The sequence below is a fragment of the Heptranchias perlo genome, chromosome 11 (assembly GCF_035084215.1).
Source record: "Heptranchias perlo isolate sHepPer1 chromosome 11, sHepPer1.hap1, whole genome shotgun sequence".
Classification (NCBI taxonomy): domain Eukaryota; kingdom Metazoa; phylum Chordata; class Chondrichthyes; order Hexanchiformes; family Hexanchidae; genus Heptranchias; species Heptranchias perlo.
Window position 1 is genome coordinate 61,726,785 of NC_090335.1, and position 15,133 is coordinate 61,741,917.

Sequence of the window (15,133 nt, forward strand, 5' to 3'; positions counted from 1 at the left end):
AACATAGTGAGAAGTTTCTTACCCACTTTTCACCTGCCCACATACGTCTGGGTGTAGTTTGCGTTGACTGGCCTGGCCACTGGAAAACAGCAGAGGCGGGGATGCAGAAGAGCACGTTCCCAAAGTTGCTGTGCGCCCCCTCCCGCCAAGATCCGCTAATAAATTGACAGGCAAGGAGAGAAGGCAGGCAGAAAGCCCAAGCTATACTCAATAAACTACCCCAAACTTGAAACATTTGCCTGAGGAAGGAGAAAATCTCCGAAAGCTTGTGAATTTAAAATAAAATTGCTGGACTATAACTTGGTGTTGTAAAATTGTTTACAATTGCTTCACCTAGGTCTCTTATTACAGCACACAGTATTTAACTTGATCACTATAGACTGGTCTGAATCCCAAGACCCCCTGTATCACCAATCCTACAGCAATAAACTTATAACTCTTGTTTTATGGGATAATAGTTCAGAATTTCCCCTTTTTATGACTATTAGGTGGAATAAATACTTAAGAAGTTTGCTGAACAGTTGCCCATATGAGGGTGCCTTTCATTTAGATCTTGTGACAAATTTGAACTAATATGTTGAGATAACTATCTCTGGCACTGTGAAATTACCAACAAGCCAGGGGATCAACCCTGGTTCAATGAGGAGTGTAGAGGAGCATGTCAGGAGCAGCACCAGCTGTACCTAAAAATGAGGTGCCAACCTGGTGAAGCTACAACTCAGGACTTACATGCATGCTAAACAGCAGAAGCAACATGCTATAGACAGAGCTAAGTGATTCCACAACCAACGGATCAGATCAAAGCTCTGCAGTCCTGCCACATCCAGTCGTGAATGGCAGTGGACAATTAAACAACTAACGGGAGGAGGAGGCTCTGTAAACATCCCCATACTCAATGATGGTGGAGTCCAGCACGAGAGTGCAAAAGACAAGGCTGAAGCGTTTGCAACCATCTTCAGCCAGAAATGCCAAGTGGATGATCCATCTCTGCCTCCTCCCGACATCCCCGCCATCACAGAAGCCAGCCGTCAGCCAATTCGATTCACTCCACGTGATATCAAGAAACGGCTGAGTGCACTGGATACAGCAAAGGCTATGGGCCCTGACAACATCCCAGCTGTAGTGCTGAAGACTTGTGCTCTAGAACTAGCTGCACCTCTAGCCAAACTGTTCCAGTACAGCTACAACACTGGCATCTACCTGACGATGTGGAAAATTGCCCAGGTATGTCCTGTCCACAAAAAGCAGAACAAATCCAATCCGGCCAATTACCGCTCCATCAGTCTACTCTCAATCATCAGCAAAGTGATGGAAGGTGTCGTCGACACCTTCCATCAAGCGGCACTTACTCACCAATAACCTGCTCACCGATTCTCAGTTTGGGTTCTGCCAGGACCACTCTGCTCCAGACCTCATTACAGCCTTGGTCCAAACATGGACAAAAGAGCTGAATTCCAGAGGTAAGGTGAGAGTCAATGGGAATCAGGGAGAAAACTCTCCAGTGGCTGGAGTCATACCGAGTACAAAGGAAGATGGTAGTGCTTGTTGGAGGCCAATCATCTCAGCCCCAGGACATTGCTGCAGGAGTTCTTCAGGGCAGTGTCATAGGCCCAATCATCTTCAGTTGCTTCATTAATGATCTTCCCTCCACATAAGATCAGAAATGGGGATGTTTTCTGATGATTGCACAGTGTTCAGTTCCATTCGCAACCCCTCAGATAATGAAGCAGTCCGTGCCCCCATGCAGCAAGACCTGGACAACATCCAGGCTTGGGCTGATAAGTAGCAGACAAATGCCAGGCAATGACCATCTCCAACAAGAGAGAGTCTAACCCCCTCAGCTTGACATTCAACGGCATTACCATTGCTGAATCCACCACCATCAACATCCTGGAGGTGACCATGGACCAGAAACGTAACTGGACCAGCCACATAAATACTGTGGCTACAAGAGCAGGTCAGAGGCTGGGCATTCTGCGGTGAGTGACTCACCTGACTTCCCAAAGCCTTTCCACCATCTACAAGGCACAAGTCAGGAGTGTGATGGAATACTCTCCACTTGCCTGGATGAGTGCAGCTCCAACAACACTCAAGAAGCTCAACACCATCCAGGACAAAGCAGCCCGCTTGATTGGCACCCCATCCACCACCACCCTAAACGTTCACTCCCTTCACCACCGGCGCACTGTGGTTGCAGTGTGTACCATCCACTGGATGCATTGCAGAAACTCGCCAAGGCTTCATCGACAGCACCTCCCAAACTCGCGACCTCTACCATCTAGAAGGACAAGAGCAGCAGGCACATGGGAACAACACCACCTGCACGTTCCCCTCCAAGTCACACACCATCCCGACTTGGAACTATATCGCCATTCCTTCATCGTTGCTGGGTCAAAATCCTGGAACTCCCTTCCTAACAGCACTGTGGGAGAACCTTCACCACACAGACTGCAGCGGTTCAAGAAGGCAGCTCACCACCACCTTCTCAAGGGCAATTAGGGATGGGCGATAAATGCTGGCCTTGCCAGCGACGCCCACATCCCATGAATGAATAAAAAAAAGAATGATTAACAATAACTTCACACTTTCCAGTGCCAAGGGTGCCATCAGGATATTCTGGGTGTACTGTGGAAATTGTAACCTTTTTATTAATCTCAGTGCAAATACTGACTTGCATTTTTTGTAAGAATAATTGAGTTTTATAATATGTAAAATGTATAATTCTCAAATTGAAAATGTTAAAATAAAATTGGTAACCGTGAGTAATAATCTCTTCCATAAGTTGGTGAAAGGAAAAAGCATTACAATAAATATTTCCAATTGTAAAGTGCAATGTAGTGCATATTTAAAGGGTGGGAATGTACCTTTTGATACAAGTAGCATATGCTGCTATATCCCTTTCAGGTCTAATGTTACATCTTTTATTACCTACTTCCCCTGATTCAGGACTCCTATTCAGTACACCTATTGCATAATAGTAAAGAGAATCACCATTAACTTAGCAGGCTGTCAAGAAGTGCATGAGAGTAGCATAGTAGTCATCCCTCACACATTTATGGGAAGATGATTGGACTTGATTTCCCCATTGCACAACTAAGATCAGAAATACAATAGAATGAAGGATTGATTGTGTCCTGCTATCCCATGAAGCTGTACAGTGATGCTCTGGTAGGCTGTGCCATGGCATCACTGATATAGTAAAATATAACTAGTTGGGAGTGAGGGTCAATAATTCAATATCTGGGTTCTGCAGGTACCATGAGAACCATTCATAATTACAACCTTAAACTACCTAGTAAATGTCTATTTACTTTGTATTTACTTGACACAAATTCACAGCAAAAAATATTTTCAGTTTCTTGCATACCCATTACAATTGAAATATTAACTGTCCTTTCACCAGGTCAACCTGAACAAATGATGGCAGTCGTGCATTGTTTTCTGTAACACCTCATCAAAGGTTTTATCTGACCAGAAGCAGGAACTTAAAGTTCAAATTATTTATTTAATAGGTATAAATATTGTGGACAGAAACATTGAGGCAAAGTGAACAAGTATTTTGATGGTTCTTTAGTTCTGGCTCTGAATTCAAAAAAAGTTCCCTGAATTCATAGTATCATACTAGGTACAACACAGGAGGCAGCTATTCAGCCCATCGTGCCTGTGCTGGCTCTTTGAAAGAGCTATTCAATTAGTCCCATTCCCCTGCTCTTTCCCCATAGCCCTGTAAATTTTTTCCCCTCAAGTATTTATCCAATTCCCTTTTTGAAAGTTACTATTGAATCTGCTTCCATCACCCTTTCAGGCAGTGCATTCCAGATCAGTACAACTCGCTGCATTGAAAAAAATGTTTCCTCGTGACACCTCTGGCTCTTTTGCCGATCACCTTAAATCTGTGTCCTCTGGTTGCTGACCCCTCTGCCACTGTAAATAGTTTCTCCTTTTTTACTCCATTAAAACCGTTCAAATCTCCTGTTCACTTTCCTTGTTCTAAGGAGAACAACCCTAGCTTCTCCAATCTCTCCACACAACTGAAGTCCCTCATTCCTGGCACCATTCTCCTAAATTTCTTCTGCACTCTCTCTAAGGCCTTGACATCCTTCCTAAAGTGTGGTGCCCAGAATTGAACACAATACTCCAGCTGAGGCCTAAGTAGTGTTTTATAAAGATTTAGCATAACTTCCTTGCTTTTGTACTCTATGCCCCTATAATAAAATCCAGGATCCCACCTGCTTTTTTAACAGCCTTCTCAACTTGTCCTGCCACCTTCAAAGATTTGTGTATGTGCACCCCCAGGTCTCTCTGTTCCTGCACCCCCTTTAAAATTGTAACCTTTATATTGTCTCTCCTCATTCTTCCTACCAAAATGCATCATTTCACACTTCTCTGTGTTAAATTTCATCTGCCATGTGCCTGCCCATTTCACCAGTCTGTCTCTGTCCTCCTGAAGTCCATTCCTATCTTCCACATTGTTTACTACATTTCTGAGTTTCGTGTCATCTGGAAACTTTGAAATTATACCCTGTATACCTAAGTCCAGGTCATTGATCTATATCAAAAAAAAGCAGTGGTCCTAATGCTGACCCCTGGGGAACACCACTGTATACTTCCCTCCAATCTGAAAAACAACCATTCACCACCACTCTCTGCTTTCTAACCCTTAGCCAATTTCGTATCCATGCTGCCACTGTCCCTTTAATCCCATGGGCTTTAATTTTGCTGACAAGTCTATTATGTGGTATTTTATCAAATGCCTTTTGAAAATCTATATACACAATATCAACATCAACCCCCTCCATTACTTCATCAAAGAACTCAATCAAGTTAGTCAAACATGATTTTCCTTTAAGAAATCTGTGCTGACTTTCATTTATTAGCCCATACTTTTCCAAGTGCCAATTTACTTTGTCCCCGATTATTGTTTCTCAAAGTTTCCCCAGCAACGAAATTAGGCTGACTGGCCTATAATTGCCAGGTTTATCCCTCTCCCCCATTTTTGAACAGGGTTGTAACATTTGTAGTCCTCTGGCACCACCCCCATATCTAAGGAGGATTGGAAGATTGTGGCCAGGGCCTTCTGCAATTTCCACCCTTCCCTCAATAACCTAGGATGCATTCCATCTGGACCGGGTGACTTTTGAGCACTGCCAATCTTTTAAGTATTTCCTCTTTATCAATTTTTATCCTATTCAATATCACTACAACCTCCTCCTTTACTGCAATGATAGCGTCCTCTTCTCTAGTGTAGACAGATGCGAAGTATTCATTTAGTGCCTCAGCCATGCCCTCTGCCTCCACCAGAAGATCTTTTTTGCTCCTAATCAGTCCCACCCTTCCTTTGCATACCCTTTTACTAGTTATATGTTACTATTTTATGTTAGCCGCTAATCTATTCTCATACTCGCTCTCTTTGTCCCTTTTATTCCCTTTTTTTAATCTCCTCCGTACTTTCTGTATTCAGTCTGCTTCTCTACTATATTATGAACTTTACATTCGTCATAAGCCTCCTTTTTCTGTTTCATTTTAATCTCTAAATCTTTAGTCATCCAGGGAGCTCTAGCTGTGGATGCCCTTCATTTTCCCCCTTGTAGAGATGTGTCTACTCTGTACCCAAACCAGCTCCTCCTCAAAAACCTCCAATTGTTCAATTACTGTTTTGCCTACCAATTTTTGATTCTGATCCACCTGGGCAAGATCCCTTTTTAACTCACTGAAATGTGCCCTCCTCCAGTTAAGCATTTCCACATTTGATTGTTCCTTGTCCTTTTCCATAACTATTCCAAACCTAATACTATGATCACTGTTCCCCAAATGCTCCCCCACTGAAACATGCTCCACCTGCCCCACTTCATTGCCCAGAACTAGATCCAGCACTGTTTCCTGGTTGGGCTGGACATGCACTGTTCCAGAAAGTTCTCTTGAACACATTTCAGGAATTCCTCCCCTTCTTTGCCCTTTATACTGTTACTGTCGCAGTCTATATTGGGATAATTTAAGTCCCCCATTATCTCTAAACAGTTCCTGCATCTTTCTGTAATTTGCACCTCTATCTCCTTCCCACAATTTGGTGGCCTATAGTATACACCCAGTAGCGTAAATGCTCCTCAATTTTCCTTAACTCTAACCAAATAGATTCTTTGAGCCCTCAGCTACATCATCCCTTTCCAATGGTAAAACAGTTTTTTTGATCAATACTGCTACCACCCCCCTCCCACCACCTTTCTTTCCTTCCCTATCTTTCCTGAATGTCTTGAAGCCAGGAATATTAAGTGCCCAATCCTCCCCTTCTTTAAGTGAGGTCTCTGTTATTGCCACTATATCATAGTCCCATGTGGCGACTTGAGCCTACAGCTCACCAAACTTATTTACCACGCTACCTGCATTTACACACGGGCATTCAATCTCATCTTAGACTGCCTCGCATTTGCCCCCTGTCTGATCCCTCCTGTTTCTGAACTATTCTTTACTCTAGTGCTCCTTGTCCCTCCCAGTCCTCTGTGCACTTTGTTTCTCCTCTCTAATGGTTTATCCTGGTGCCCATCCCCTAGCCAAATTAGCTTAAACCTTCCCCCACAGTACCAGTTAACCTCCCCGCAAGGACATTGGTCCTAGCTCTGTTGAGGTGTAACCCATCCATCTTGAACAGATCCCTTCTGCCCCAGAACTGCTCACGATGCCCCAGGTATCTGAAGCCCTCCCTCCTGCACCATTGCTCCAGCCATGCATTAACCTATCTTATCCTACTATTCCTATAGTCACTAGCGCGTGGCACTGGGAGAAATCGAGATTACTACCTTTGAGGTCCTGCTTTTTAACTTCCTCCCTAGCTCCTGAAACTGACGTAGGATCCCTTTCTCTCCTATGTCATTGGTTGCCACACGGACCATGATTTCTGGCTGTTCTCCCCGCCCACCGCCCCCCCAAAAAATGTTTTGCACCCTCTCATGATGTCCTTTGCCCTGGCACTAGGGAGGCAACGCATCATGTGGGACTCATGTCGGTGGTTGCAGAAACGCCTCTCTATCCCCCCGACTATTGAATCCCCTATAACAACCGCATTTCTTTTGCCCCCCTGTGCAAACGAGTCTCCCACGATGCCGTGGATTTGCTCCTGACTGCACTCCCCGAGGTGTCAACACCCTCACTGGTATTCAACATTGAATACCGGTTTGTGAGTGCCACACTCCCAGGGGACTCCTGCACTGCCTGCCTGTTCTGGTGGTCACCCAATCTCTCTATGCCTGAACTCTCTGTAGCTGCGGGATGACCACCTCCTGAAATGTGCTATGCACGAAACTCTCAGCTTCCCGTATGCGCTGTAGTGACGCCAACTGCCCCTCAAGCACAGAAACTCTGAGCTCGAACAGTTGGCGGCACTTCCTCCGCATGTGGTTTTCCAGGACACAGTGTGTTCTGGCGTTCCCACATGGCAACAGGATATGCATGCCATGAGCCCCAGTTGTCCTGCTATGTTGGCTAACAGTTATTTAAACTGTTTGTTTAGCTTTAAGGCACTTTACTGTTTATCTGACACTGAAACACTAACCACTAAGAACACTAACCAATGAACTAAATACTTACTGACTTACCCTCGGCCCTCCTCTTTGTCTTGTGATATCACTTTTTGACTTGTTTTTTGATTGGGGAGGAGAGCGGGTGTTGGGGGTCATGGAAGAGTGGACCAAGGTGTCGCGGAGGGAGGGGTCCCTTCGGAATGCTGAAAGGGGAGGGGAAGATGTGTTTGGTGGTGGGATCACGCTGCAGGTGGCAGAAATGGCAGAGGATGATATGTCGAATGTGGAGGCTGGTGGGGTGGAAGGTGAGGATGAGGGGGAATCCTATCATGGTTCTGGGAGGGAGGAGACGGGGTGAGGGCAGAAGTGCAGGCAATGGAACAGACACGGTCGAGGGCCATGTCAACTACAGTGGAAGGGAACCCTCGGAAAAAGGAAGACATATCAGAAGCACTGGTTTTGAAGGTGGCATCGTCAGAGCAGATGCGACGGAGACAGAGAAACTGGGAGAAGGGAATAGAGTCCTTGCAGGAAGCAGGATGGTAGGAAGTGTAAGCAAGGTAGCTGTGGGTGTTGGTTGACAGCCTATCTCCAGAAATGGAGATAGCGACGTTGAGGAAGGGTAGAGTTGGAGATGGACCATGTGACGGCAAGGGGAGGGTGATAATTAGAAGCAAGGTTGATGAAATTTTCCAGTTCAGGGCGAGAGCAGGAAACGGCACGGATACAGTCATCAATGTACCAGAAAAAGAGGTTGAAGGAGGGGACCTGAGTAGGACTGCAATGAGTAGGCATAGCTAGGATCCATACGGGTTCCCATAGCGACACTTTTTATTTGGAGGAAGTGAGTGGAGTCAAAGGAGAAGTTGTTCAATGTAAGAACAAGTTCAGCCAGGCGGAGGAGGGTGGTTGTGGATGGAGACTGGTTGGACCTCCGTTCAAGGAAGAAGCGGAGGGCCCATAGGCCATCCTGGTGGGGGGGTGGAGGTGTAGAGGGACTGGACATCCGTGATGAAAAGGAGACGGTTAGGGCTGTGGAACTGGAAACAGTTAAAGTGGCGGAGGGTGTGGAAAAGTCGCAGATGTAGGGGTAGCAGTGGTCTGTGCAGGATTGGGGGACTATGAGGTTGGAGGCCGTGGGGGGGGAGATCTCCACTCCTGACCTCCACCCTATCAGAGACCTTCCCTTTTGCTCTTTCCTCCCCACCCATTCCTCCCCCACCCCCAACCCCAACCCCCCACCCCCACTTTCCCTGGCCCTGTAATTGCTTAAAAACTGTTTAATCTTCAACTTCTTCCAGTTCTGACGAAGGGTCATAGAACATAGAAAATAGGACCAAGAGTACGCCTGCTCCGCCATTCAAAATGATCATGGCTGATCGTCTAACTCAGTACCCTGTTCCCGCTTTTTCCCTATATCCTCTGATCCTTTTAGCATTAAGAAATATATCCATCTCCTTCTTGAATACATTTAATGACTTGGCCTCCACTGCCTTCTGTGGTAGAGAATTCCACAGGTTCACCACCCTCTGAGTGAAGAAATTTCTCCTCATCTTGGTTCTAAATGGCATACCCCGTATCCTGAGACTGTGACCCTTGGTTCTGGACTCCCCAGCCATCGGGAACATCCTCCCTGCATCTAGTCTGTCTAGTCCTGTTAGAATTTTATATGTTTCGATGAGATCACCTCTCATTCTTCTAAACTCTAGTGAATATAGGCCTAGTCGACCCAATCTCTCCTGCCATCCTTGGAATCAGTCTGGTAAACCTTTGTTGCACTCCCTCCATGGCAAGGACATCCTTCCTCAGATAAGGAGACCAAAACTGCACACAATACTCCAGATGTGGTCTCACCAAGGCCCTGTATAACTGCAGTAAGACATCCCTGCTCCTGTACTCAAATCCTCTTGCAATGAAGGCCAACATACCATTTGCCTTCCTAACTGCTTGCTGCACCTGACTGCTCGCTTTCAGCGACTGGTGTACAAGGACACCCAGGTCTCGTTGCATCTCCGCTTTTCCAATCCATCACCATTCAGATAATAATCTGCCTTTCTGTTTTTACAACCAAAGTGGATAACCTCACATTTTTCCACATTATACTGCATCTCCCATGTTCTTGCCCACTCACCTAAATTGTCTAAATCACATTGGAGCCTCTTTGCATCCTCCTCACAGCTCACATTCCACCCCAGTTTTGTGTCGTCTGCAAATTTGGAAATTTTACATTTAGTTCCCTCATCCAAATAATTGATATATATTGTGAATAGCTGGGGCCCAAGCACTGATCCCTGTGGTACCCCACTAATCACTGCCTGCCACCCGGAAAAAGACCCGTTTATTCCTACTCTCTGTTTCCTGTCTGACAACCAATTCTCAATCCATTCCAGTATATTCCCCCCAATCCCATGTGCTTTAATTTTGCACACTAACCTCTTGTGTGGGACCTTATCAAAAGCCTTCTGAAAATCCAAGTACACCACATCCACTGGTCCTCCCCTATCTATTCTACTAGTTACATCCTCAAAAAACTCCAGTAGATTTGTTAAGCATGATTTCCCTTTCATAAACCCATGCTGACTTTGTCCAATCCCGTTAATGCCCTCCAAGTGTTCTGTTATCACATCTTTTATAACAGACGCTAGCATTTTCCCCACTACTGATGTTAGGCTAACTGGTCTGTAAGTCCCTGTTTTTTCTCTCCCTCCCTTTTTAAATAGTGGGGTTACATTTGCCACCCTCCAATCTGTAGGAACTGTTCGAGAGTCTATAGAATTTTGGAAGATGATCACCAATGCATCCACTATTTCCAGGGCCACTTCCTTTAGTACTCTGGGATGTAGATTATCAGGCCCCATTAATTTCACTAGCAGTATTTTTTTTTACGAGTACTGGTTTCCTTCAGTTCCTCCCTCTCACTGGACCCTTGGTTCCCTAACATTTCTGGCAGGTTATTTGTTTGCTCCTTTGTGAAGGCAGAAGCAAAGTATGTGTTTAATTGTTCTGCCATTTCTTTGTTCCCCATTATAATTTCCCCCATTTCTGACTGTAAGGGACCTACATTTGTCTTCACTAATCTTTTTCTCTTGACATTTATAGAAGCTTTTACAGTCAGTTTTTATGTTCCCTGCTAGTTTACTCTCATACTCTATTTTTCCCCTCTTAATCAATCTCTTTGTCCTCCTTTGCTGAATTCTGAACTGCTCCCAATCCTCAGGCTTGCTGCTTTTTCAGGCAATTTTATATGTCTCCTCTTTGGACCTAATACTATCCCTAATTTCTTTTGTAAGCCACGGTTGAGCCACCTTTCCTGTTTTATTTTTGCGCCGGACAGGAATGAATAATTGTTGTAATTCCTGCACACCTTCTTTAAATATTAGCCATTGCCTATCCACCATCATCAACTCTGTTAACTCTGTTTCTTTCTCCACAGATGTTGCCTGACTTGCTGAGTATTTCCAACATTTTCTGTTTTTATTTCTGCAATTCATTTGTCTCTTGGGGTCAGGGGGTGGAATATTAGCTTAATTTTGTGCAAAGCTGAGACAAATGCTCCAGAATTATATCTTTAACTTCCAGGACTGACATTCCACAGTCCACAATGACAGAAGACTATGAGGGAACATAGTTACATTGTTTTGCAGCACATGGCTACTCCATAGCAAAAAGTTTTTTGCAAAGTTATGTAATTCTTCATGCATGACAAAAATGTTACAGTTCTTACCTTGCAAAGAAAGGTTAAGCTCATTGAGCTTGTCAAATATCAGTTAAAACAGATAAGTTTTTGCAATTTTTTTACTACTTTATTCCAGTAAGTACACCTGCTTCAATAACCACCCATCCAGAAGTTTCTCCCCACTATCTAGTGTCTTTTTTATAACATTTTCTCCTGAATTGTTCCATTGAATTCCATCCCTACAGTTGCATATTGTTGCAAAGGACTGTAGAAATCAAAGTGAAATCAGAATTAAATCTAGGTGACATTGTCTTCACTAGATAATTTCCCACATTCCGACCTCTACTAGTTTTCAGCTCGCTTCAATGAAGAGCTTGCTAGAGAACAATATTTTAAACCGACTTTTAGTTTTTGTGTGAGTTATTTGGCACAACAGACTAAATTTTGGTTGAAACTGAAAAAGGAACCAGACTGCATGTCAAGCCAGTGACCAGGTAAAATTACCAAAATAAGCACTGCAGGCTGTGGTCTGCTCCATCAGAGTGGTAAAGGAAAATAATGTAATAGTTGCACAACAAAGATGAATATAGAAATGAAAGAAAGTAATGGCACAAAAAGAGAGCAGGCATGAAAAAGTAGAGGAAAAATCAGGAATATGAAATAAAAAACAGAAAATTGAAATAAAAGTGGAGAATATTAAAATCAGTCACAAGAATAGTAAGCTACGTTTTATCATATCAGATCATCATGCATTTAATCTTTTGTCACTCTGATGTTGCAGACATGGAGTACACATGATGGAATGTATGGATAGATAGCCTTAGTATACATATCATGTTTTCTTAATATCTTTTGTTTTAAAACTTAAACATTAAAATCACCACCCCCTCCCCAATCCAATTTTTCATCCCCTGAAAATGCTAAGTTAGACTGGGGTACAGTTCAATGAAAACCCAACTATTCCCTAGTCCTTGTCCTTGTTCAACATCAACTTTCCAGAAGAGGAGAGCAGCCAGAAGTGGCACCTTGCCTAGTTATAGCTTCCCTTTAGGCCAGTGATCAAACCTGCAAATTTCCTGATCTGTATGACTTAATTGTGTGTTCCCTTTACCAACTTGGCCATTAGGTGAGCTTCAATTTATTTTCTATTTACAATGGGGCAGAAATCGCTCCCAAAATAGCAGAGGAGCTCAATACAGTCTCCATTGTTAGTGGCAAATTGAAGAAGCAAGTTCCGGCATTCGCACATGCATAGTGAAATGTGGAAACCCGGAACTTGCTCCTCGTGATTGGCCGGCAATATGACAGCTTTGAATTAAAGGGACATCGCACGCTGCAATCATAGAAATCATTGAAAAAGTGCCAACTTGATTATCTGCCCAGCTGGAAAGTAACCAATTACACCATCAAACAGGTACACTTAAAAAAACAGGTCTAAACTAAGTTTTAACAATGCGGTAAGTCTTAATGATTGCCAAACAACTAAAAATTAACTTTTAAAAATGTGGAGTCTCGTATTAATTATTTTAATAATTTTTGGTCATTTAAAAAAAAATTAAATTTAAAGTTCCGACATTATTTTAAACTTTTTTTTTAACTTTTCCCTACTGTCTCTTTAATTTAATTCAATTATTTCTTTGGCTTTTTATTTTAAAAAATTAAAAATTTTATTTGCAATGACATACAGAATACTAACTTTAAATGAATGAAGTCTGCTTGCCTGCTTGAGCAATGCAGCCTGAATCTGGGGGCACGACTTCTCTTCCTGACAGATTTTGTGGACTTTTCCAGCGGCTGCAACTCACACTGCTCAGAGGCTGGGTTGATAGAGCACAATTTTTTTTTTAAACGTTCAAATTTAAGCAATTCGACGCCACAGAGCCCGCAGTAAGTAATTTCGTTAATTTAATTCGCAGGAGCGGTGGTGAATGCTGCCTCGCCACTCGGTGCAATTTCTGGATCACTGAGCCAGACACAAGAGATGAAGAGTTTTTTTTCCTTCCATTTGAGAACTTGTGGGCTAAACCTCTTCACCAATATCCCTTAAAAGGAATCAAAAATAAATGAATGTTACCATTTTTTAAGCAAAGAAATTTTATCCATTGAGTAGCTGATTCATATAGACCAGGAAATTACCAGGTTAATTCCCAATTTGTGCTGAGTTACCTGATTTCAATCAAACTAGTGGCATAGCCACAGTGGCCCCTATCCCATCCCTCATCAAGCTTTGTCTACATGTTTTTGCTTGTACAACATATCATCTTGAATTTCAAAAATTCTATCTTTGTAAACTGCATTTTTTTAATATTCTGAATGTGCAGGTATCTTTTTATTGTGTATTTCCAGACATCCATTGTTATGTTACAGTTGTTCCTTTACATTCTGTTCTTTGCTGTGATTTACACAGCTGTTGGGAGTCACTGGGGACCAAATTCAACATTGTTGCCCGGTTTTACAATTGTAGAACCCTTGGCCCCTGCTCCTCAGCATCGCCACACAGTGGACAGTGAGCCCTGGGCCTTATTGTACTAACCTAAGGCAACTTAGGGACATGTAGTTAAGTCAACTGCACCTAACCATACAGCAATTACTTATACTGAGTCATTGTACAGGGAACATATAATGAACAAAGAGTTGTTTGTCCAAAGAAGAAAATTGTACACAGTACTTAATTGCCTAAATGCCCTTTTAGAACAGTATTCAATTCAAAAACCTTCTAACAAATCTGCATACTTCCATGGACATATATAGTGAGTGATGGCAAACACTTTCCCCAAAACATAAGGAGGCCACTTTTCTAGTGGAGTGTAAATCAGGTGGGCGGGGGTGCACTGTGCCCACTCAAAGGAGTTGTTGGGGGGGGGGAGCCATTTGCTATTTTCACAGTCAGGCCCAATTTAAATTAATTCTGCAAGCTGCTAGCTCGTAACACACTTCCTATACACAGCTCACTGATTAACAGGGTGGGGAACTCCCGCTCCAACCCTTCCCCCCTCCCCCACAACCCATTGCGGAACTTACCTGATTATCACTGCCGGCAAGGCCGCCTGCCCAAAATTGATGTCCTTCGCTCTGGCAAGCTCCCTGTGGAGGCTGATGAGGCCCCGGGACCACTTTCTATCGATCCTCGGAGCTTCTGCTTCGGGCGCATACTGGTCACGGTTCCAGGTTAACTTCTACCCCATAATGTCTGCAGGGCTACCTTCATCCATCAACCTAGTAACCACCTTGCAATATTCAATCCGGTTGGTAAGACATGACTTTCTTTTCCAGAAGCCATGTTGCAAGACTCTAATTACCCCTTCTCTGTCAAGGTGGTCGTACAGTGTATCCCTATTGATCTCTTCTAACAACGTGCCTGCATTTATGTCAAGCTAATGTACTTATAATTTCCTGGTTCTGACATTGTCCTTTTTAAATATTGGTACAACTTGAGCCTATGTATCAATACATAACTGACCCATACTTTGCTCAAAGGGTATAAGCATATACGTTACCAGGGAATGCTGTTGAAGCAAATAGTATAAATGGCTTAAAGAGGCAAGTAAACATATTTCTTGAAAAGGAGGGAATAGAAGGATCAATTGTGCATATAGGGTGGTGCTCAACCAGGAAAGGTGTGCTTGTTGGGCTATAGGCCTTTTCCTGTCTCCTAAATTAATTTTGGGACACCCCTTTGTGATGTTGAATATTAAATTTTATTTCACTCATTTTACCGCAGGTTTTTCCGCTATCTATGATTATTTTTTATGCCTAGCAATGAAATATCATTCCCCTCCCTAACAGCTATTTGACTACAATTTTGAAAATCCCCTAAATTTAGCTAAAATAATATTATAGTCTGTTACAAAGTTGATTGTGGGCTCAGTGAAAACTGTTTGTGGCTAAACGCTATATAAAGAATGTTTTCAAATCTCATTAATTTCAGTTCTCCATTTCAGAA